General features: G+C 43.1%; 1 protein-coding gene across 3 annotated transcripts in view; it reads right to left on the reverse strand.

The window, feature by feature from the left end:
- LOC126412277 (1-phosphatidylinositol 4,5-bisphosphate phosphodiesterase-like) overlaps positions 1-24492 on the reverse strand; it is a 613130-nt gene that overhangs the window by 566032 nt on the left and 22606 nt on the right. For 2 of the 3 annotated variants that reach the window (XM_050081786.1, XM_050081784.1), the window contains exon 1: positions 17939-17981. The exons of the other annotated variant lie outside the window; for it this stretch is intronic. The gene's annotated coding sequence lies outside the window, so the exon portion shown is untranslated. Of the gene's footprint in view, positions 1-17938; positions 17982-24492 lie in introns of those variants that run through there. 3 annotated transcript variants of the gene reach the window in all.

Raw genomic sequence — 24492 nt, forward strand, 5'->3', positions numbered from 1 at the left:
AAACTAAAAATCAATTTTTTGAAGGTACAGGTTTCATTCTTTAAGTGCAAGAATTCAATTCGTTGAAGATCATATGAAAATGTGCAGTTATTAAATTCTATCACCCCACGTCATTACAAATTTGTGAGAAGCAATGTTAGTTTTTCTATGCTACGTCCTAACAGTCTCTCAAAGCTTTGTACGAAACTCTTAACAAAACCCAACACTGAGCTGGAGACGGATCAGTTTTTGAGTTACATCACAAATAAAGTAAGGGCTTTAGCTTCAGTTGATAAAACGGTGCTCCTGTTGTTTGATGAAATTCATTTGAAGCCCTATCTTCACTACCAAGGTGTTTGCTCCCGGTAGCTGAGTGGTCAGCGTGGCAGACTATTGATCCTAAAGGCACGGGTTCGATTCTCGGCTGGGTCGGAGATTTTTTTCCGCTCAGGGGCTGGGTGTTGTGTTGTCCTAATCATAATCATTTCATCCCCATCGACACGGAAGTCGCCGAAGTGGCGTCAAATCGAAAGACTTGCACCTGGCGAACGGTCTACCCGACGGGAGACCCTAGTCTCACAACATTGTATTGTACTACAAAGGTGGAAACATTGTAGGATGTACCTTTTACACTGACAAAATTTTCGTATCCAATCATTGCCTAAGTTTTTATAACTCAGAGCAAGGATTAGCCTTACAAAGACGTGGTATTTATTCTGCCAACAAATCCTATTCAGGCTGATGTTCTGTTTTCATAAAGTAAAACTATAATCCTTAAATTAGAAGCAGTTGGACTTATGGTGGTTGGGATTGTAGCAGAGGATACTAATATCTAAGTTTTCTACTACTCCAGATGTGAAAATCAAGTATATTTATCGATCCTCTACAGACTTGTACAAATCGCCCAGTGTACCGTTTTGTGGATACTGTTCATGTTTTGAAGTGTATCGACAACAGCTGGTTCAACCAGAAGGGTATTTTCCGGACAGTGGCAGTCTGAAGGGAGGCTTGGCATCTGCACACAGCACTAACAGAGCTACACATGGTAGAAAAAGAGGACCTGTAGAAGTATGGCATTTCGTTAACATTAAAGTCCCTATTTCCTAATTCAGTCGAAAGCCGAGATGTCAAACTAGTATTGTGTCTTTTTTTAGTGATAAGACGTCGCTTTGGACAAATTTCTATTAAAAAAAAAGGAACTGAAAACGGGGGCCGGCCGGTGTGGCCGAACGGTTGTAGGCACTACAGTCTGGAAACGCGCGACCGTTACGGTCGCAGGTTCGAATCCTGCCTCGGGCATGGATGTGTGTGATGTCATTATGTTAGTTAGGCTTAAGTAGTTCTAAGATCTAGGGGACTGATGACCTCAGAAGTTAAGTCCCATAGTGCTCAGAGCCATTTGAACCATTTTGAAAACGGGGGAAGTACCACCACAATCATGAAAATAATAAATCGTTGATGGGATACTGTAAACGTGAAAACATTACTTAAGAGTCAGAGGTTAAGGAATATGTTGCAAGAACCTGTAACGAATAATTCTCATCACATACAGAATTTCTTACAGCACTTGTTATCATCATTATGTTTGTGGGACGATTTGAGTAATGTAAGAAAACTTACTAGAAAAAAAACATTTTGCTTTGAAATGCACAACTGCTGCTTTGACTTTAGTGGCAACCGGCTGGCTGAGAAAAACAGACCTGATTTTCTGTTTGGAAAAATACAGACAGAGAGTGCGCACGACAGGTTCAGCAAAGACCACAAGCTTAGGCGGAGGGGGCGGAGGAGGGCACAGAACATATTTTCCCCTGTACTGCAGTTAAAAGTAGTTTATGTTGTTAATAACATCACTGATATTTCTGCTGCTCCTACTGAAATTCAGGAGTTAAGAGATGCGGCAATACCAGAATACTTAAATGTAAAAGTAGATCAAAAATTATGCTGATGAAATAAATGAGAATACCTGGCCATTATTTAGTTACGCAACAGGCACACCAAGCTATTAAAAAAACCAATGTGAATATTGTAACGTATTTCTCATTACAAACGAAACGAAGCAGGGCGACGATATGATGATGGTAAAGAATGGAGGAGGGTTGATATATTCTGTAGATGATGTGGCTGCTTGTGTGACAGTTGTCTATTTAACACTGCAGAAAACTCTGAAGGAGCATGAAATTTTATTTTTATAACAAGGTAATCAAAGAAGGGTACTTGTGTAGATAAAGTGCTACAACACTCAGAGCTATATATTTTTTAGATTCACTGACAAAGTAGCCACGTCCTTGATGCAGGTTGGAGATGACTGTTTTTCTGACCAAATATTTTGTTGAACAATTTTACCAAGAGAGGAAGAAACGAAACTACCATAAAAATAACTGTATGAAGGATTGAGAAAATGCTAAATTGTTCTGTGGACTGTAGATTTCCACTGTATGACCCACGCAACACGATGTGAATTACATATTTATTTTCTGGTTTTATTTCTTGCACAATATCTCATTCTCCCCCCTCCCCCCTCCCTCCCTCCCTCTCTCTCTCTCTCTCTCTCTCCCTCTCTCTCTCTCTCTCTCTCTCTCTCTCTGTGTGTGTGTGTGTTTTTGGAGATAGAAATAGTAGCTGTTTTTAATCAGTAGATTCTGTAACGTTAACACTAATTTTTGTACTGATTCCTTAATTACGAATTACGAAACTGCTGAGAAATGCTTAATGAGGTTTTGGTCATTGAAAATAGAAATTGGAACAACTACATATTTCAGATGTCTTTGATTCATTGTCACTCTTTCCATCTACAATTTAAATGACTCAAGGCCACTTACACAGTCAAAATATTGTCATTTAAGAATTACTGAATTTAAAATTCGCATTTGCAATAAGGATGAATGAAGGAAGTTACGAAAATGTCTCTTTGCCTTTGGGGCTATAGTTTACGAAATGTGAACAATTTACCTCTCCAATAAGACGTTTTGATATGTACAGATTCGCATATTAAAACATGCAGTGCGTAGTTTGCCATAATGTTTTCATGTACGTGACTGTTGAACACGCGACGCAGAGCCTACCAAACCCCTCGGGGCCCGTGGGAAACAGGGGTCTAGCAACGAAGTTGTGGCGTGGCGCTAGCAGCCTTGTCTGACGCACATCGCGATTGCTTGACCCAGGGAGTCCGCTATGTCAGTGAAAAAGTACCCATAAAATAATGTGTTTTCGAGTGTATTTAAATGCGCTACCACGAAGTCTGAAATTGTAACTCGCTTCAGGAGACTGTCGCTGCAACTCTTAAAACCTGTAGTGTCACGTGTTGTGACGTATGCCACAGGGCCCGTTTATATCGATTCCAGCTCCTAGATCTTACAAAAATAAAACATTCACTCGCGGTCCGTATTAGCTCGGATATTCCGATATCTTTCTTCTTTTCGCTGACGTTATTATCATCTTCAGACCGTCGCGTCGGCACATTAGTCTGGATTTGATAATGTTTGCGGCAGTAGCCGGATGCCTTTTCTGTTTTCACCCCTTCCGCAACCCTCTACACATTGCACGGTATTCATGCCATCTGTCCGTTTCTAGTGTTATCCCATGCGAAAGTGCGTGAACTTTTTCGAAAAGTTTACGAATAGTGCACCTGATGTGGGACGTGGGTACCAGCCTGGTATTCACATAGTGATATGAGGAAAACCACCTAACAGGCACATCTAAGCTGGCTGCCACACCAGGCCTCGTCGTTAATCCGCCGGTGCGCTTCCGCGAACCCCGAAACCGGCGTGCTAACGTGTGCGACTACTAGGGGAGGTCACTTTTGTTCTGTTACGGTATGTGAATTTCAGGACTCTGAGAGTTGTATACAGAACAATTCATATCCTCTCACTGCTCTAATCACTTCTCACCAGAATCGAGAAGGTGCGATTAACAGCTTTTGCCCTTTCACAATGCTAACTTTTTTTCCCTAAAAATCAAACATGTGTGCAAACGGTAATTGTTATGCGGAACACTGGTGATGACTTATACAAATCTGACAGTAGCCTTTAAAGTTCTTCATTGGAATGCACGATCAGCAATCTGGACATAGGGAACTTAGCAGCAATCAAACACCAGCAGCTTGTATTTCTGAAGCATGGTTTAAGCGGTCTAACCAAATCCAACTGAAAGGATATGCAACGATTAGGAAAAACAGCGCCGATCGAAAAGTAGGCTACCATTTTAATTAAATATAAAACTCAGTTTAAAAAATATGTATTCTTAGGATACAATGCAAAGCAGTGGCTGCTGCAATTTATTCTCTGGAAGGTACAGTTACCACCGTCACCATTCACAAACCTCCTGAGAGTAATCTTGCACTGAATCAAATGAGTTTAGGACGGCGTACACTGAAGTAATTGACGCTTTAACAGAAAGACAGAATGCCGCTTTTATAAATACAAAATACAAAAAGCACGATATCTGAAGTTCCAAGATGAATGCATCTCATGTTATGAAACAGCTATTGACTATCTGAAGGAATCGAGTAAGTCTCTGCACAAATGCAACGTTTTGCCTGGTTACTTCTTCAGATAACAACTGCATGGGTAGGGTAGAATATTCTTCAAACGGCTTAGTAAGCAAAGCAATTGTGAATTAAATGAAAGCATTTTGTTTGATCAGGTCATGAAATTAAAGTCTTCCATGAAAGAAAATAAGTCAAATGTAGAGTTCAACGGTTTGTTAGCTATCAAAAAGTGGGTACTGTTCTTCGAAAGCCGTGTGTCGGAAGAGCAATGCTCCGAACTGCTGGAAATAGACCACTTTTACTTCTCTTATCCCGGCCAGAATGCTAATGTGAAGAGAGTGTTATCACTAATGATTTATCACTGGACTTAAATTCAAAAAACTTAAATTTGGCATCAGTTAGGGTCATTCTTGACATCCATTTTAATATGGTAATTGTCAGTTCTGAATTCTATACATTAGTCTCCAGTGACAGAATGTTAACATGCGTTGACTGTACAGTCATCACAAAAATACATTTGGCATAATAAAACTGAAATTGAAATGTATTCTATTGGAGACAAACTCATGAATGCATGGTCCGCACATGTCAGCAGGGGACTGTTCAAGCTGGTGGAGGCTTTATAATGGTGTGGGGTGTGGGCAGTTGGAGTCATATGGGACCCCTGATACGTCTAGATACGACTATGATAGGTGGCACGTACGTAAGGATCCTGTCTGAATTGCATCCATTCATGTCCATTATGCATTCCGACGGACTTGGGCACTTCCAGCAGGACAATGCGACACCCTAAAGGTCGAGATTTCTACAGAGTGGCTCCAGGAACACTCTTCCGAGTTTAAACCCACTGGCCACGAAACTCCCCACACATGAACATTATTGAGCATATTTGGATGCCTTGCAACGTGCTGTTCAGAAGAGATCTTCACCCCCTCGTACTCTTAGGATTTATGGACAGCGCTGCCGGATTCATGGTGTCAGTTCCCTCCAGCACTACTTCAGACGTTTGTCGAGTCCATGCCACGTCGTGTTGGCACATTTCTCGTGCTCGCGGGAGACTGATATACCAGTTTCTTTGGCTCTTCAGTGTATTTCAATACTTATGATGGAGGCGATGGTTTGATAATAGACGTCGTGCCAGAAACTAGTGACTGGAAATAAAGCATGTTTCTCTTTGCAGCTTCGACAGAATTACAAGTTGACATGTATTGACGATCTGATGACTTGCACGTTGTTACGCTTAAGGCTGCTGGGTACCATCAACGGCACGCCAACGTAGTAAATCAAAGACACAGTGCAGACACCAGGCAAGAGTGGTAGCGTTCAGGTTACCGCAGCTAAATAGTAACACTAGAGCCCTGCAAATTGCAGACGTTGTGGGCAGGAGGTTTCACTTCAGAGAATTAACTGATAACTCTGTCTACCACGTGGACGGTTTTGTACGACGCCACTGTTGAAGATGGCCACGAAAAGGCATGACTTAGCAGAGGGAGCAAGCTTGGTACTTGCTCCTGAGAAATGCAACGTCAGTGGGTTTACACAGATCAGAGCGCTACTACAGCAGCCCCTCATTCACAAAAGGACGGGGGGCGAAGCCAAGCGACGGCAAACACTGTTGTCGCTTTCCATAATAGGAGTGGAAATTACGTTTAGCTGTCAGCCAAGCTTGGAGTTTGTAATGTAAAATCCAAAAGGAAGGCTACCTACCAAGAAGGAGTAGGGGAGCGATCTAAATGAGGTTGGGTAGAGGCGACCTAGAGGTGCAGAGCGACTCACCGGATTGGCTGAAGCTTGTTAAGTGCCGGTGGATCGGTGGGTCGACTATAGAAGGGAGTGCGCCGCCACGATTCTTTATACACGTGTCTTTGTATTCACAGGGAGTTCTCAGTCAGCTCGCTGGCGCGCCCACTCCGTGTCGCCCGTGGCCAGCCTCGGTAGTCTCCGACACGTCTGTTTTCCTCACTCGGAGTACTGACCTCAGGTTTGTACTTCACGTGCTGGTGTACCACCCACCCCCGTGACGTCAGACACTGACTTCCGTTGGGCAAACGATTGCCTCGTTTGCTTTTTCTAATTTGTAGAATTAGCCTTCAGTGTAGAAGATAGTCCACAAATAAATAGTGTTATTCAGACCCCTGAGTTGCACGAGTCTCCGCTGCAAGCATACACTGTTGTGTCCCCAAAATCCCCGCCTCTCGTAGGCGCCCCGCGACATTGTTTGGCGTTGATACAAGCCACCAATCTGCCTTCATTGGGAATTTGACTTTCTGCATTTGCTCCTCACCGCTCGGAAATTGCAGACTGACCTCAAACTTTCTGTCTCCCCTCTATCCTGTGTTACGACATGACAAAATGATAGTTTTTTTTAAAAGAGATTAATACAAAAAGTGTTCCTTGCTTTCGTATTTCTGGGAAAATACAGTACCACAAGCTGCAAGTAAGTATCTTATCTCCACTTCCATAGAACCATGCACAGTTCTTAGCAGTGATATTTCTTTTAGAAAATTCATACCATGGAATCAAAGCCAAGTAGGACTTCGTTGTTAATGGACTTTTCCATGGATTACATGACTCACGTTCCCTAATTTTTAAATTCTTCTTTCTCTAATGTGTTACCATTTAGATTTCTATATTTTAACAGAAAGAGTAATGGGAGGGTCCAGCGTAGCATCAAACACTGCACGCCACGTAAAAGAATTACTAGATGCAGATGTAGTGTCGTATCCGACTGCAGCTCAAACCAGCTTAAACGGCGCGAAGGGCACGTCTTCGGTTTTGTTTCTACTGCATGTTGTTTTTATTTCTCATTCCCTGGCTGATCCGCACTGGAGAGAAAATTCCCACTCTCGGATAGCCGACAGACACGGTCGTAGATACACAGGCGCAGCCGGCAGTCTGTGTCATCTTACAGAAAAATGATTACGTTGTTTTACTGGCATTGTTCTGACAGCGCAGTAACTCGTCGAGTTTCGAACAACAGAAGAAGCAGGTTATGGAATCATCACAGGAATACTGACCAACATTTAGGAATTTTTTTCCGTACATGAAAAACTAAACAACTTCTCTGATAAAGGTTATTCAAGTTGTATAACAATCCGTAGCACACTTCAGTATCTGCTGCAGAACACTGAAGAAAAATTTGAAGACAGAACAAATTTTATAGGAGTACAAGAGGAGAAGGGAATTTGTTTGTGACGATAAAGCAAGCCGAATTAGTGCACAGTCATGTTTTGTAGGAAAACTTTGCACAGAACTCATTACGTCCCATTCATTATACAGATGCGCTTGTATCGTAAGTTTTAAAGGTATTTGTATTTGCGTTTATAGCATTCCTGAGGCTCTTCAGATAGTAGCAAGTGTCGTCATCTAGGATGGCCTCTTGGTTGCCTTCATCAAAGCTAATTTGTCGTCCTTGAGTTACTTTCTTTTTCAAGTTTTCTTTCATTTTCTCTTAATCTGCATCTACAAATACGTGATTACTCTGCAATTCGCAATTAAGTGCCTGGCAGAGGGTTCATCGAACCACCTTTAAGCTACTTGTCCACTGTTCCACCCTCGAAGAGCGCTAGGAAAAAACGAATACTTACATCTTTCCGTGCGAACTCTACTTCCTTTTATTATAACGATCATTTCTCCCTATGTAAGTCGGCACCAACACAATATTTTGACACTTTCAGGAGAAAGTTGGTGACTGAAATTTCACGAGAAGGTCCTGCCGCAGCAAAAAACGCCTCTGCCTGCCACCCCAGTTTGTGTAGTACCGTATACCCGTGCTAGTCTCTCCCTTATTTCGCAGTAATACGAAACGAGCTGCCCTTTTCTGAACTTTTTCGATGTCCTCCGTCAATCTATCTCATGCGGATCACACATCACACAGCAACATTCTAGAAGAGGGTGGACAAACTTAGTGCAGGTAGTCTCTTTAGAAGACCTACTATCTATGCGAACATTCCAATTTCAGTTATTCGTAATTGTAGTGCCTAAGCATTTAGTTGAGTTTATAGCGTTTGTATTTGTACGATTTATCATGGAAGTGAAATTTAGCGCATTCTTTTTAGTGCTCATGTGGATGACTTCACACTTTTCATGAGTTAGACTCAATGACCACTTTTTGCATCATACAAATATTTTTTATGTAGATTGGGAACAACAAGAGCCTATAACACTTCCTTGGAGAACGCCAGATATTACTTCTGTTTTAGTCGACGACTGTCTGTCGATTACTACGAACTGTAATGTTTATGATAGGAAATCACGAATCCTGTCACACAACTGAAACGATACCCCATAGACACGCAATATAATTAGAGGTCACTTGTGAGGAACAGTGTCCCCTATCGATAGCATTAACTACTTCACGAGAATAAAGAGCTAGTTGTGTTTCATAAGAACGATATTTTTTTTTTAATTCCGATTTTGGCCGTCTAGGGACCGCGTTAAACAATTATTTTTCAATGTACATTTCTCCTATTGCGCTCCTCCTCTTTTCTCTTCTGCCAATATGTCTTCATCCTCTCTCTGTGCTGCTCCCTTCGGTCTTCTGTCCACACTGTTCCTCCAGTTCTTCTCTTCTTCACTTCAAATCCTTCAAAATGTTGAATTTTGTCTCTCATTAAGTCTCTGTTGGTTATATCATCTTCTCCTATACCCATCTCCTCTAAGTCTGCTTTGACTTCTTTGAACCAGGTAATTTGGGTTCTGGGGTTCTTATCAAAAAACATGAATATTTTCTTTGTCAGCCTTTCATCATTCATTCTTTTCAAATGGGCGTAAAAGCTTACTCTTCTCTTCCTCATAGTATCTCCCACTTTCTCAATTTTGTCATACACTTCTCTATTACTTCTAAGCTTCCAAGTCCCATTCTCAAACCTCGTCCCAAGTACTCTTCTAATGATTTTTCGCTCCTTTTTTGCTATAGCTTCCATTTCCTTGTTAGTGTTCATTGCTAAACATTCAGATGCATACAGACACTCTGGCTTAATCACAGTGTTGTAGTGTCTTATTTTTGCGTTAATTGATACTGACTTCTTGTTGTACACATTCTTTGTTAGCTGGAATGCCATTTCCATTTTTCTTGTTCTTGTTTTATTTCCTTCTTTATCTGAAGCATTGGGCTGGATGATTTCCCCTAAATATTTGAAATTAGAAACCTTCTTTATCTGGCCATACTTTGTAATCATATTGTTCGGTGCCTCTTTTACATTGGTTAGGTACTCTGTCTTTTCAAAGGAGATTTTCAGTCCTGCTTTTTCTGCTGTTTCATTCAGAATATTGATCTGTTTGACTGCTTCTTCCAAACTTCCTGCCAGAATCGCTAAGTCATCAGCAAAAGCGAGGCAATCTACTTCTAATCCATCCTTTATTCTTCCTAATCTGATTTTTTGTATTCCTTCTTCAGTCGTTTTCTTCCTCCACTCTCTAATAACTTTTTCTAACACACAGTTGAATAGGGTAGGTGACAACCCATCTCCTTGTCTTAATCCTGTTCTGATTTTGAATGGTCTGGATACCTCACCACGGAACTTTACTTTTGCATAAGTATCCGTAAGTGTTTCTTTGACGATTGCGACTGTTTTCTTGTCTGCTCCAAACTCACTAAGGATGTTAAGCAAGGTTGTTCTGTCAACGGAGTCATACGCCTTCTTGAAGTCAACAAACGTGATAAAGATGTCTTTCCCTCTTAATCGTCTATATTTAATAATTAACTTCAAGTTTAAAATTTGCTCCACGCAAGATCTTCCCTTCCTAAAGCCTGCTTGGTATTCACCAATTTCTTGATCAAGTTGTTTCTCCAATCTGTTTTGTAGGGCCTTAGATAGAATTTTATATGTTACCGGAAGTAAAGATATCCCTCTGTAGTTATTTGCATCAGTTTTATCCCCTTTCTTGAAGATGGGGTGGATTAATGCAGTTTTCCATTCTTCCGGTATACGTTCCGTTCTCCAAATCTCATTGATTATTCCCAGTAGTTTTTCTTGAGTTGTATTATCCACACTTTTCCACATTTCTGCAATTATCATGTCTTCCCCTGGTGCTTTATTGTTCTTAAGGTTTTTAATGATTTCTCTGATTTCTATGAGGCATGGGGGTTCAGAATTATTGTTTACTGTGTTTATGAATACAAGTTGGCTATTCGTCAATAAATCGTTATCTTCCAGGTGATTCACTATTTTCTAACACACTATATGTCCCAAACTCCTAACTGAAAATCGTCGTTAGTGATATGTGTGTGTAATTCAGCGGATTACTCCCATTTTCTTTCTTGGGTATTGGTGTGTCTTGTGCAACTTTGCAGTCGTTGAGTATAGATATTTCTACGAGCGAGCAGTTGCATATGACTGCAAAGTATGGAGTTACTCTGTCAGTGTACTCTGCAAGGAACTTGATTGGTACGCAATCTGGACCGGACACCCTGCTTTGGTGTACTGGGGATATCTGCTAAGTTACTCATGTTGGGAACTGTTCTTGATTCGAATTCTGGAATATTTACTTAATGATGTGGCACTAGGTAATTGCGATGGTTCATCAGTTAGAGCTAATAATCACCTCTCAGAATGATCTTCATCTTGTGCTGCATACACATTGAAAACGAAATTTTTTTATATAATTCCGTTTGGCTTATTGGATCTGTTTCCACTGACAAGAAACTATATGCAGTTCTTGGAATTAAAACATCTTACATGAAATTCGTGTAGTGAAACCAAGACCAAGTGAAACTGCGTTATGATCTCACTTTGGCAAAGGTTTCTTCCTGAGATGTTCACATTTCGATTTCACCACTTTATCTGAAATAATAATTAAAAGATGTAAGAAAATATTGCTGCATAATTTCCTGTTGCTCCAAAACTATGAAAAAAACTTTGCCTCTACCATTAAAATACATGCAATTTTTTTCCACCAAATGTGAATGTGATGGAATTTCTTCTTTCTTTAAAATAAATAAATAAAATAAAATAAAATTGCGCAGTGTCACTTTTGACCAATAAAAGACAGTAGATGTGTGAAACGTTTACTGCAGAAAGGGAAGCATGCCTCAACGGGCTCGCGCCGCAAATGTTGAAACGTTCTGGCTGCTGCCGGCTGGGCACGGCCCCGCCGCCCGTGCGAACGCCACCTAAAGGCAGGGCTTCACACCGAGCAGACGGTGAGGGTGAGCGGGGGCCTGGGGACCTATTCTGTATCTCTCCACCCTTCTGCCGATCGGTTCGGTACGCGGGCCCACCGAACGTTCTTGTTTTCGAAGGAGAGCCACAATATTATTCTGTAAGCATTTCGGAAGCGATGCCGAACGGTCCTAGCGAACCGAAACGCTGTTGTCACTTCTCGTATCTGCCTTAGCTCCGCGCATGCGCACTACAGCGACTACTGCACCCTCTACATCGTCATAAGGAACACCGGGGAGGGGGGAGCTGTGTGAGGACGTGTGTACGGGGAAACTGATCCTAGGGGAAATACTTGCGAATATCTAGACTATCTTCAAATTCCCTGTCGCTTTGCAGATCAATTACTTCAAGCAACAGGACCAGTGCGAACTGGGCACTGGGAGCACTTTTCATTTTCCAATTCAGTTGGCCGGCCAGAGTGGCTGTACAGTTCTAGGCGCTACAGTCTGGAACTGGGAGACCGCTACGGTCGCAGGTTCGGATCCTGCCTCGGGCATGGGTGTGTGTGATGTCCTTAGGTTAGTTAGGTTTAAGTAGTTCTAAGTTCTAGGCGACTGATGACCTCAGAAGTTAAGTCGCATAGTGCTCAGAGCCATTTGAACCACTTCAGTTGCGCTACAGTTCCTCATTCATTCTCCATCATGACTGCTGCTTGTCTGTAGATACACAAACTAACAAAAGTCCACAGCTCGTGGTCTAGTGGTTAGCGTTGCTGCCTCTATATCAAGGGGTCCTGGGTCGATACCTGGCCGGATCGTGGATTTTCTCCACCTGGGGGCTGGTTGTTTATGATGTCCTCATCATTTCACCACCACTCAGGAAAATAGCGAGATTGGAAAGAGGAGAGATTACGAATTTGTCTGGGCGCTGATAGCCAAGCTGTTGAGCGCCCCACAAACAAACTCATCATCATCACGAACTCATAAAATCACGACAGACCCACATATTGTGCATTCTTCTACCCCACTAAGAACACCACATCGACCTGTGCGTCTATCTATACACTTTTATAGAGTGCTAAAGAACATTCAACCAACTCTTTATACAGATACTGGCTCTGAACGTCTTCTGTCATAACCTATGTGGGGCGCACAATTGTCGTGTTTGATGACGACACCAAGCGAAAATATGATATTGCAGTACACGTATTTTTCATAAATACGATGCATGTCCGAAGAAACTTTGCATCGTATTTCTGTACGATATAGGCACTGGAATATCGTATTTATCCGCCGACACCGGATAAGCGACTTTCAAGTGAAATGTCTCACCTGTACAGGAATAAACGCAATGGACGTACGAGTGTAGGATGTAGGGACACGGTTGACGACGTAGGGAAGTTTGGGGCTGGCCTGAGTTGTGCTCGGACAGCCAAACGGTAAGGCGGCGGCTCGAAATAAGCTGGAAATCCGGGTTCGAATACGGCGCCAGCACAGATTTTCACTGTCGTCATTCCGTTATACTGCCCATGGTTGTCCATATTCGCAAACTGTGAACACATTTAATGCATCCCAAGCGAAAATGGTATGTCTCAAGTGCGGTTAAAAATGCAGCTGCAACAACTACCGATTATCGTTTTAACAAATCACCATCTGTAAATGGGTTCAACAACTTTGCTAAAAACAGTGCAAGTTTATAGCTCTTATGACCTGCACAGGTACTTGATTTTACATCCTCATTTTCCTCCTCACGAGAAAGCTTCCTTTTAATGCGTCTTTGTACACGCTCAGACAGCTCAAATTTTCGTTTCCGTATAATTTGACATGGTAAGACTTGTAGTGCCTTTGTAAATTGAGCTTCCTGAAGGTGTTTAGTGTCTTATGACACGCTAAACATTTTACTGGAATATCTGTCTGTGCAAAAAAAAATAAGATTCCTCGCACTGCAATTTGAAATGCACGAAGATATTGTCGGTGTTACACAGTGACTTCTTGGCATTGCTGATCCTCCCCATTGAGCCCCAGCTGCTCTGCTCGCGAGCAAAAGCCTGAGCATCCACGAGCGCTCAACCTCAAAATCAGTGAGTTGTTAATCCCTTGCCTAAAGGCAGGTTCACGACCACTTGACATATAAGGCTTGCTATCAGGAACAAAACACCTAGTAAACTGTTAAAAATTACAACGAACAAGCCAGGAACAGTGAAAGTATTTCATTTATCTCACAAAACGTGTAATCATAATGGCGAATCCGTAACTGCAGGGAGCTTTATATTAAGAAAAAAGTGTTGTTGTTGCGGTCTTCAGTCCTGAGACTGATTTGATGCAACTCTCCATGCTACTCTATCCTGTGCAAGCTTCTTCATCTCCCAGTACTTACTGCAACCTACATCCTTCTGAATCTGCTTAGTGTATTCATCTCTTGGTCTCCCTCTACGATTTTTCCCCTCCACACTGCCATACAATGCTAAATTTGTGATCCCTTGATGCCTCAGAACATGTCCTGCAAACCGCTCCCTTCTCTTGCCAAGTTGTGCCAAAAATTTCTCCCCAATTCTATTCAATATCTCCTCATTAGTTATGTGATCTACCCATGTAATCTTCAGCATTCTTCCGTAGCACCACATTTCGAAAGCTTCTATTCTCTTCTTGTCCAAACTATTTATCGTCCACATTTCACTTCCATACATGGCTACACTCCATACAAATACTTTCAGAAACGGCTTCCTTACACTTAAATCTATACTCGATGTTAACAAATCCCTCTTCTTCAGAAACGCTTTCCTTGCCATTGCCAGTCTACATTTTATATCCTCTCTACTTCGACCATCATAAGTTATTTTGTTCCTCAAATAGCAAAACTCATTTACTACTTTAAGTGTCTCATTTGCTAATCTAATTCCCTCAGCATCACCCGACTTAATTCGACTACATTCCATTATCCTCCTTTTGCTTTTGTTGATGTTCATCTTATATCCTCCTTTCAAGACACTGTTCATTCCGTTCAACTGCTCTTCCAAGTCCTTTGCTGTCTCTGACAGAATTACAATGTCATCGGCGAACCTCAAAGTTTTTATTTCTTCTCCATGGATTTTAATACCTACTCCGAATTTTTCTTTTGTTTCCTTTACTGATTGTTCAATATGAAGATTGAATAACATCGGGGAGAGGTTACAACCCTGTCTCACTCCCTTCCCCACCACTGCTTCCCTTTGATGTCCATCGACTCTTACAACTGCCATCTGGTTTCTGTACAAATTGTAAATAGCCTTTCGCTCCCTGTAATTTACCCCTGCCACCTTTAGAATTTGAAAGAGAGTATTCCAGTCAACATTGTCCAAAGCTTTCTCTAAGACTACAAATGCTAGAAACGTAGGTTTGCCTTTCCTTAATCTATTTTCTAAGATAAGTCGTAGGTCAGTATTGCCTCAAGTGTTTCAATATTTCTACGGAACCCAAACTGATCTTCCCCGAGGTCGGCTTCTACCAGTTTTTCCATTCGTCTGTAAAGAATTCGTGTTAGTATTTTGCAGCTGTGATTTATTAAACTGACAGTTCGGTAATTTTCACATCTGTCAACACCTGCTTTCTTTGGGATTGGAATTATTATATTCTTCTTGAAGTCTGAGGGTATTTCGCCTGTCTCATACATCTTGCTCACCAGATGGTATAGTTTTGTCTGGACTGGCTCTCCCAAGGCCGTCTGTAGTTCTAAAAAAGTAACAACTGTCAAATCAACATGCTGGTAACGTCGTTAAGTCTGTATTACGAGTACACATTTTTGCTTCACTTGGAGAATTCATAGAGTGACGTGAGCCATTAGAATGAGTCTGAGACATCTGGTTATTTTATTGTTATTGTGATGAATTTGATTCGCTGGCTGAGCTGCTTGCTACGGGAGCTGAAATTTGTGAAGCGTAGATGTGCAGCGTGCAAGGAATGGCTAGCGGGCAATGAAGATATACGAGACGCTAGAAGTTGGGTTTCCGATTCCATTTGTAAATAAAAAACGATTGTGTGGACACAAATTTCTGCTACCAGGTGGTCATAATGAAAAGTGCATCTCGCACTGAGGTTCAGCATGGGCTGCAGTTAACATACGACAGCGAAACTTGGTAGACATTGTAATGTCTTAATGTAGAACCGATTTAAGCTGAAAAAATCAGTTCCAGTTGTGGCCACCAGGTATACACCAGGAGCTGCGAATACAAGAACGCCATATAGAAATGTATTGATATGTAATGGATTAGAAACGTGACGTGGGCACAAAAGGTCAAAAAAGTGAGAAAAACGTATTAACAGCCACTTATACAGTTTGCTCAACATGAGAACTGGGGACGTCGAGGAGATGCTGTACAGCGTCAGATTTGCAATTGATAGCGAAAATTGCAACTTTTTTCTGCTTAAGTCGGTGCCATGTCAACGCTTTGCATACCTGCCTAGTTTCACCGCTATACGATAATTACAGCCCACACAGGACCCCCGCAAGTAGGTACACTTCAGTTATAGCCACCCAGTATATTTCAAAGTTCTTTTATTTGCTCTCGTCGACGCATGCGGATTCGCGCCAGGAATATCTCTGCTTGTATCGTGTAATCGGGCGACGTTAGCCACACAGCGCTCTGTAGTTCCAGTCATGTACGCCCGGGGCGCTGCTGCACAGGCGTACAACTTGAGCCGCCTTTATACCGCAGAGAAGCGAAAGCGCATTGGCAAACAGTGGGCAGTTGATTCACTTGTGTCTAGCGCCATTGGCTTGTACCCGAAGCAGTATTTACACTGGAGCGCACGGAAGGGAACTTCTTTGGTGGCTCGCCGGAAGACCGACAACCAGCGAAAAACTAGCGAACAACTGCGAATGCGATCTGCGCGAGACAGAATGCCGTTTGTGCGAGCAAGCCTGGCGTTTACACCAGAGAGAACTCCCATTCGCTGTTCCACGCCCGCCTATGTGCGTTTCGTGAAAGGGGCCTCTGCTGCATCGTGTTGTACAGACTTATGTGACTGCGTGTTTTATGATTTACATAATGAAAACTGCAACAGTTACTTATTTTTTAATGCTTAGCACAACGCGTTTCGAGAATTTATTCTCATTTTGAAGTGTATTTGTGCAATTGTTTCTAGGCATATGTTTGGTGATGTTTGCATATGTGATTTTCTGCGTCTTTTTTAATTTAGACTGCAATCGGAAAACCGGACGAAATATATCTGTCAGCATTTTTAAATGCTAGTGTTAGAAATTGTATTTTATGTCTCCTTACAGGTATTGTGCCTCCTCCATTACACAAAATACAACATACACGCGAATCCTCACTTACAGTGTTTGTTTGCTGGCCGCGGTGGCCATGCGGTTCTAGGCACTTCCGTCCGGAACTGCGTTGCTGCTGCGGTGGCAGGTTCGAATCCGGTCTCGGTCATGGATGTGTGTGATGTCCTTAGGTTAGTTAGGTTTAAGTAGTTGTAAGTTCTAGGGGACTGATGACCTCAGATGTTAAGTCCCATAGTGCTCAGAGCCATTTTTGAACAGTGTTTGTTTACAAAACATGCTGCAAAGACATTAGGATGCTATGATTTCACAAAGAGTTTGTGCACAGTCAGAGTTGTTACAGCGTTTGTGGATTACATTATTTTTACCACTACTGACTACTAAATTATCGATTACATTTTTTTCCTAATGAGGAGATGTACATATTTATGAAACTTGTTGCAGTTATCATATGCAGAAGAAATATTTGAAGAAATTAACTGATTCAGTATGTAGTTAATCGTTGAGAATTTTTTTCTCCTTGCTTTTTGTGGTATACAAAAATTTCAAGCTCCTCCTTCAAATCCATTTTATCAGATTTTTGGAAGTAGTGGAGTATCTTAAGGTCTTCTTCTACGTTTCCAAATAGGTGTCAAGTTTTTTTTATGTGTGTTGCTATTGCTGATTTTGTAAACTGGTTATGTGTGTAACAGTTGATGTTTTCAGTGTGTGTAATTTTAAAATTACTGACAGTATGTCCTACGTAGCAGCTTGAGCAACATGATATTCTGTATAACGGAGGAGGCACAATACCTGTAAGTAGACAAACTAAATTCCCATTTCTAACATTAGCATTTAAAAATACTCAAAGATTCAATTTCTCCGATTTTCCGATAACAGTCTAAGTAAGCTTCATAAAGACGTAAGAGAAGCAGAAAACCATAGATGCAAACATCACGAAACATATTCATGTAAAATTCTCGAAACACGATTCGCTAAGCATCAAAAAATAAGTAAGTGTTGCAGTTTACATTATTTAAATAATGAATATCACACGAAACATCTGATGTGCGTGAGCCTTTAGTCCAGCGCCCTGACCGGCGGCAGGTGGCGCCGCGTGCGGACTCACCTGCGAGTGGAACAGCGCAGCTCGCGGCGGCCAGCCAGGCACGCACAGCAGAGCGGCGAGTGGAGAGTGTTGCTGCCTTGCAGCTGCCGTGTCGAACGCGCCTTGGAAGCTTATCGGGGACCGCTTCCGCGTCGGTTAACACGCCTGCAGCCGGCGGGCGCCGCGAGGAAGCAGCCCCGCTCTGTCGCAACGCACGCGCGCGCGAGCCGCATGACCCGTGACGTCACACGCCTGGTCTACTGGGTCCTCGCTGCCACTGTATACAGTCCGTTACGACACAGCGGCGCCTGCTGGTGCACTCGAGCCGAGCAGACCTGTCTGTCCTATGCACTGCGAGTGTCGCCACTTTCGCGACTGGAAATTCCAGAGGTTCCTGAAGCCAGAATAGTCTGCTTTTGCTTGTTGCAAACTAAAGAGGGGATTCGCTGGTTGATTTGGGGAAGGGGACCAAACAGCGAGATCATCGGTGTCATCGGATGGGGAAGGAAGTTGGCAGAGCCCTTTCAATGGAACAGTCTCTGCATTTGCCTGAAGCGACTTACGAAAACCATGGAAAACCTAAATCAGGACGGCCGGACGCGGGTTTGAAGCGCCGTCCTCCCAAATGCGAGTCCAGTGTGCTACAGTGAACCACCACGCTCGATAAAGAGTGGAAGTGTCAAACGTTCTAAATGAAATTTTATCTTCACAAAATGCGATCGCATTGCAGTTGTGTCCTGGGCACTATGTTGCACGTCCCTATACTTGTTCCAAGCATCAAATCGTGGAGAAGAATGTATGAAATATTCATTGCAAGATGACGCATGTTCTTTCTGCTAGCAAGGGAAGCTTACGAAGTTCCCCTCACCGATATGGTTCGTACTGACACGGTGTGTAAGGCAAGACTAGGACTTCAGCATGTGTGATTAGGAAGATGCAACTCTCAATCGTTTTCGAGAACATCGTGTTTGAAAATTGTAGGCATTTTTACTCACCTTGTATGGTAGCTAACATCTGACGAGTCCGCAGCCGAACGAGCAAGCGTTTATTGTCGGAAGCGCCAGGTCTACGGATCGAATCTCGCTGCCGATAATACCACTTTTTGTGAGACATCTGAACCAATATTCGGTGCTATGCTTCGATATGCGTGGTACGCCACGAAACTGTGTGACGACCCAGAACGTAAACCAAGCTAATTTTGCAATATATACATTGAAAAAAAATCATGAACACGGAAAAAATCGGCGTTCCTTGCATCTCCTGTGTCTCGTGATAGTTATTTTTTCCATGTTTCTAAGTTCGGGATTGGAATTGCAATTCAAGATGAAAGGCTTTCAATGCTACGATTCACTGCGAGTAAATCGAAGAAAGACGAAGGTAATGAAAAGTAGCAAAAATGAGAACAGCGAGAAACTTAACATCAGGATTCATGGTCACGAAGTAGATGAAGTTAAGCAAAACAACGAATCACGGATGGAGCAAAGAGGACTTCAAAAGCAGACTACCACTGGCAAAAAGGGCATTCCTGGCCAGGACAGGTCTACAAGTATCAAACACAGCGATTAATTTGAGGAAGAAATATCTGAGATGTACGTTTGTAAGACAGCATTATATGGTAGTGAAACATAGACTGTGGGAAAACCGGAGCAGAAGAGAATCGAAGCATTTGAGATGTGGTGCTACAAATTTCGAAAATTAAGTGGACTGGTAGGGTAAGGAATGAGAAAGTTCTGTGCACAGCTGGAGAGGAAAAGAATACGTGGGAAACACTGACAAGGAGAAAGGACAGGATGATAGGACATCTTGTAAGACATCAGGGAAAGACTTCCATGGTACCAGAGGGAGCTGTAGAGGGCAAACACCGTAGAGGAAGACAGAGACTGGAATGCATCCACCAATTAGCTGAGGACATAGGTTGCAGGTGCTACTCTGAGATAAAGAGCCTGGCACAGGACAGGAATTCGTGGCGGGCCGCATCAGACGAAGACTGATGATTAAAAGGGTTACATGTTTTCACAGTCATAATAAATCTGTTGTTAGAAATACATGGGACTGAAAAATAAACCACCAGCACGATATTCGATCCAGAGACCTCGCAGATCTGAAAATTAGTGCTTAGTCGCTCAGCTGCAGATCCCGTGAACACCAGCGGTCCTACAAAGCTTACAGCATGTGCATGCCTTTAACTTTTCAAACTCGATTTTCTCATAAACGGTTGAAAGTGCGTCTATGGTTGATTGGTTGATTTCGGGGAGGGAGGGGACCAAATTGCGAGGTGAGCGGTCCCATCGGATTAGGAAAGTATGGAGAAGGGCCGTGCCCTTTCACAGGAACCATCCCAGCATTTGCCTGAAGTGATTTAGGGAAACCACGGAAAATCAGGATGGCCGGACACGGGTTTGAATCGTCTTCCTCTCGAATGCGAGTCCAGTGTGCTAACCACTGCGCCACATCGCTCGGCTTGCGTCTTTTTGTGTACATATGTTGGAGTCCTTGTCGTGGTCTACACAAAAAAATGGTTCAAATGGCTCTGAGCACTATGGCACTTAACATCTGAGGTCGTCAGTCCCCTAGAATTTAGAACTACTTAAACCTAACTAACCTAAGGCCATCACACACATCCATGCCCGAGGCAGGATTCGAACCTGCGACCATAGCGGTCGCGCGTTCCAGACTGTAGCGCCTAGAACCGCTCGGCCACCCCGGCCGGCTGATCTACACACCCTGTCAGTATGGATCAAATCGGTGAGGGGAAGATCGTACTGTCTCCTTGTACGCAGTGCTTCTTACTGAAGTTCCAAGTGCCATGAGTCTCCAGTAAGATGAATATTTTGGGGCGAAAGGAATGGAAAAGAAACAAATGGGATGGAAAAGAGGTAGGGAGGATGTATTGTATTCCAGCCGCACAGGGCATTGCGAACAGCGAGAGCTGAGAATTTGTGGCGGGCCGGGACTTCTACGCCCATGCTCCGTTTCTGTAGAACCGTTGCCTTAACCGCCGCGGCCATCCGGGTACACTTTCAGTCAGACCAAAATTCCGAACTTCCCGCTCGCCGTACCGCAGCGGCCACCGCCATTAACCCTGTGCGGCTGGAAGTCATTATTTCCTTCCTATCTCCTTCCCATCCCGTTTCCTTTCTATTCGTTTTACCCCAATTAATCATGTATATGTCCCAACTGCGTCATCGCGAGTGGTGCCTGTATTGTCTGACTGTCAGGAAGAGCAGACAGCACACATCTCTTTAATTCTGTGGGCGCGACGGCTGTTTGGTGAAAAAGATTCAGTGCGGATGCATAACCATCGTCCGAACTTCTACCGAAATCAAAAATCTGGAAGGATTGGGTTACCGGCCAATGGGAATTTAGGAATATGGCTCTGACGCAAAGCGTGTCCGGATGGCCGAGGTGGTTGCCGTCACAGTAGCTCAGCGTGTCTGGTCAGACGGTTGGCTGCCCTCTGTAATGAAGAAACTGAGTGAAGTGATCAACGATGAACTTGCAGGAGTGTCATGTAATGTCCGTCCATACCCAGTTCCCAGAACAGTTACGCAGAAAATGAAGAGAGAAAAAAATGTGGTAGTTAAGACAACCGTTCTAGAGAAATGGAGCACCCCGATCTGGAGCAAAGTTACATTGTCTCGATTCCCCGAGCGGCTGCAAGTCATTATTTCCTTTCCATTCCTTTCGCCCCAAAATATTCATGTACATGTGCCAGCTGCTTCATCGCTAGTGGTGTCTTTCTATCACAAACGTTCGACAGAACAGACAGTCATTCCTATAGCTCTCCATTTAGCCTGTGATGGTTTGAAGAGATTACACAGAAGTTTTTGATGAGTGGCTATAGCTTTTTGAGCTGCGAAAGAGATTTTGCAACTATAGAGAAACGGAGGAAGGTAAGCTAGGCCTTTGTTCCTCAAAATTTACCCAAGATTGTAGATTCAGCGGCAGCTATGAACTCATTCCATATAATTGCAATGCATACAACTGACTTCGTTGAGTTTTAAGATGTTCAGACATCTCCAAGTGCAGTATTATCGAAGTGTCTCAAACTCATCCAACTGATCCAGCTATTAAACATTCTTACCCTCGAATAGATGAAAGGAAAAATGTCCAAATTTTCAAAAGGATGATGTACGTCATGCCGTTCAAATGGTTCAAATGGCTCTGAGCACTATGGGACTCAACTGCTGAGGTCATTAGTCCACTAGAACTTAGAACTAGTTAAACCTAACTAACCTAAGGACATCACAAACATCCATGCCCGAGGCAGGATTCGAACCTGCGACCGTAGCGGTCTTGCGGTTCCAGACTGCAGCGCCTTTAACCGCACGGCGACTTCGGCCAGCCGTCATGCCGTACTTCATCCGAAAGACCAGCCATGTTTATCAGTTCCAAAAGGTTTCCATTTCTTCGCCAACAGCAGTGGGAGCTTTTACAGCAAGTATTAAAACTGTTGATTGCAAGAACTGAACTATGTAAAAAACTTAATTTAGCACTCAGAAATTTTTTTTTCTTGAATTTAATTTTCTTATCCTTTTACAAAAAAATTAAGATGTAAGGAATGGTTTTTGTTGCCTACAGTTCTACTACTTAAAATATTACTGCCGCATTTACGTACTCGTACTGTCACAAATAAAACGTCGCGTCTCTGAAGTAACGACACTTGAAGCAAAAATTCTCACATAGGCTCCCAGAACCCTTCAGTTTCTTGGTATGGCAATTAGAACAGTCGTAATACATTATTTCATTTCTTGCTGCTACGGTCGCAGGTTCGAGTCCTGCCCCGGGCATGGATGTGTGTGATGTCCTTAGGTTAGTTAGGTTTAACTAGTTCTACGTCTAGGGGACTGATGACCTCAGATGTTAAGTCCCATAGTGCTCAGAGCCATTTGAACCATTTCATTTCTAATTTGCCCCATTATTTTTGGCATAGGTGGGCAGCATACCAGAGTACATTCTTAGTTTTTTGGATATGTGCAACCTCTGACAATAAATTTCGGTGAATGAAGTCAGGACTATCGGGCAACCCTGGCGACTCACAACGTTGCACCTGCGTAGCGGCAGGTGTTGACAACCTGCCCCCACCGTACTTCAGTTGAGCATCGTGTGTGTTCCGTGTTAGATCTGTTGGACGAAGTGCTTGTTTCGTGCGTTCGTTCTGAACTGAGAACAGAAAAATGAACGAGCAAAGGATCAATTCAAAGTTCGGTTTAAGCTTGGCAAGACACCGAAAGAAACACATGCAATGCTGGTACGTGTTTATGGTGATCAAGCACTGTCCATGAAGTGTGTGTACGAGTGGTTCGCTAGTTTTCGAGGAGACCGGGAAAGTGTTTCTGACAAGTCCCGTAGCGGACGACCGCCGACCGCCGGCAGTGACGAAAGTAACTGAGAAAGTGAGGAGACTGTGTGCATGATAGCGGATGAACGGCAGATGAACCGTGAACCCGTGAGGCAAATCCTTATCCAGGAGTTAGGGAAGAGTAAAACGTGTTGTGGTCTTGTCACAGGATTTTGTCCTAACGGTGGATGCGACACCCAATTTCTTGCACCGTATTGTCACTGAGGATGAGACCTGGTGTCTCCGGTACGACCCTGAAACGAAACGACAAAGCGTGAAATGGCGTTCTCCGAGATCACCTCGTCGGAAAAAGGTCAGAGCCGAAAAATCACGCATCAAAACGATGTTCATCACATTTTTCGATAGTCAAGGCATTATCAATAGGTTCAAATGGCTCTGAGCACTGTGGGACTTAACATCTGTCATCAGTCCCCTAGAACTTAAACCTAACTAACCTAAGGACAGCACACACATCCATGCCCGAGGCAGGATTAGAACCTGCGACGTAGCGGTCGCGCGATTCCAGACTGAAGCGCCTAGAACCGCTCGGCCACCTCGGCCGGCAAGCCATTATCCAGAAGGAATTTCTACCTGAGGGAATGACGTTGAACGTTGCCCGGTATGTTGAAATTCTGACCCGTTTATGCAACATCTACGTAGGGCACGACCCCAGTACGCACAACAAGGTTCCTGGTTTTTTGTCCACGACAGCGCTCGCCCACATACAGTCAATACCGTCAAACAGTTGCTGGCGAACAGGGGACTGGTGCAACACGAACAGCCACCATACTCGCCGGATCTCAATCCTCCAGACTTCTTGCTATTCCCTCAACTCAAACTCGCTTTGAAAGGAAAGAGATTTTACGATATTCCTGGCATCCAACGAAACATCACGCGGCTTTTGAACATCATCCCAAAGGAAGACTTCGTGCAAAGTTTCCAGGATATGTATCGCAGAGATCAGCGGTGCAAAGTTATGGGAGGTGACTATTTCGAAGGACAGTAAGGGAACTATAGTTCATAGTTCATCTACGTTAATGTTACAGGACTATTCAGCGAACTTTATTGGAAGAGGTGGGCAGCATAATTCACTGGTATCAAAGTACGTTCTTAGTTTTTTGAATATATAAGTCATGGACCAAAAGGGATCCGTTTTTCTGATGCTCCTGACAAATGTCGGATTTGGCTCTTAAAAAGTTTGATGTTTCTGCTCTTCAAATAGTATTACCTGCTA

Source organism: Schistocerca serialis, chromosome 7, assembly GCF_023864345.2.
Source record: "Schistocerca serialis cubense isolate TAMUIC-IGC-003099 chromosome 7, iqSchSeri2.2, whole genome shotgun sequence".
NCBI classification, from domain to species: Eukaryota; Metazoa; Arthropoda; class Insecta; order Orthoptera; family Acrididae; genus Schistocerca; species Schistocerca serialis.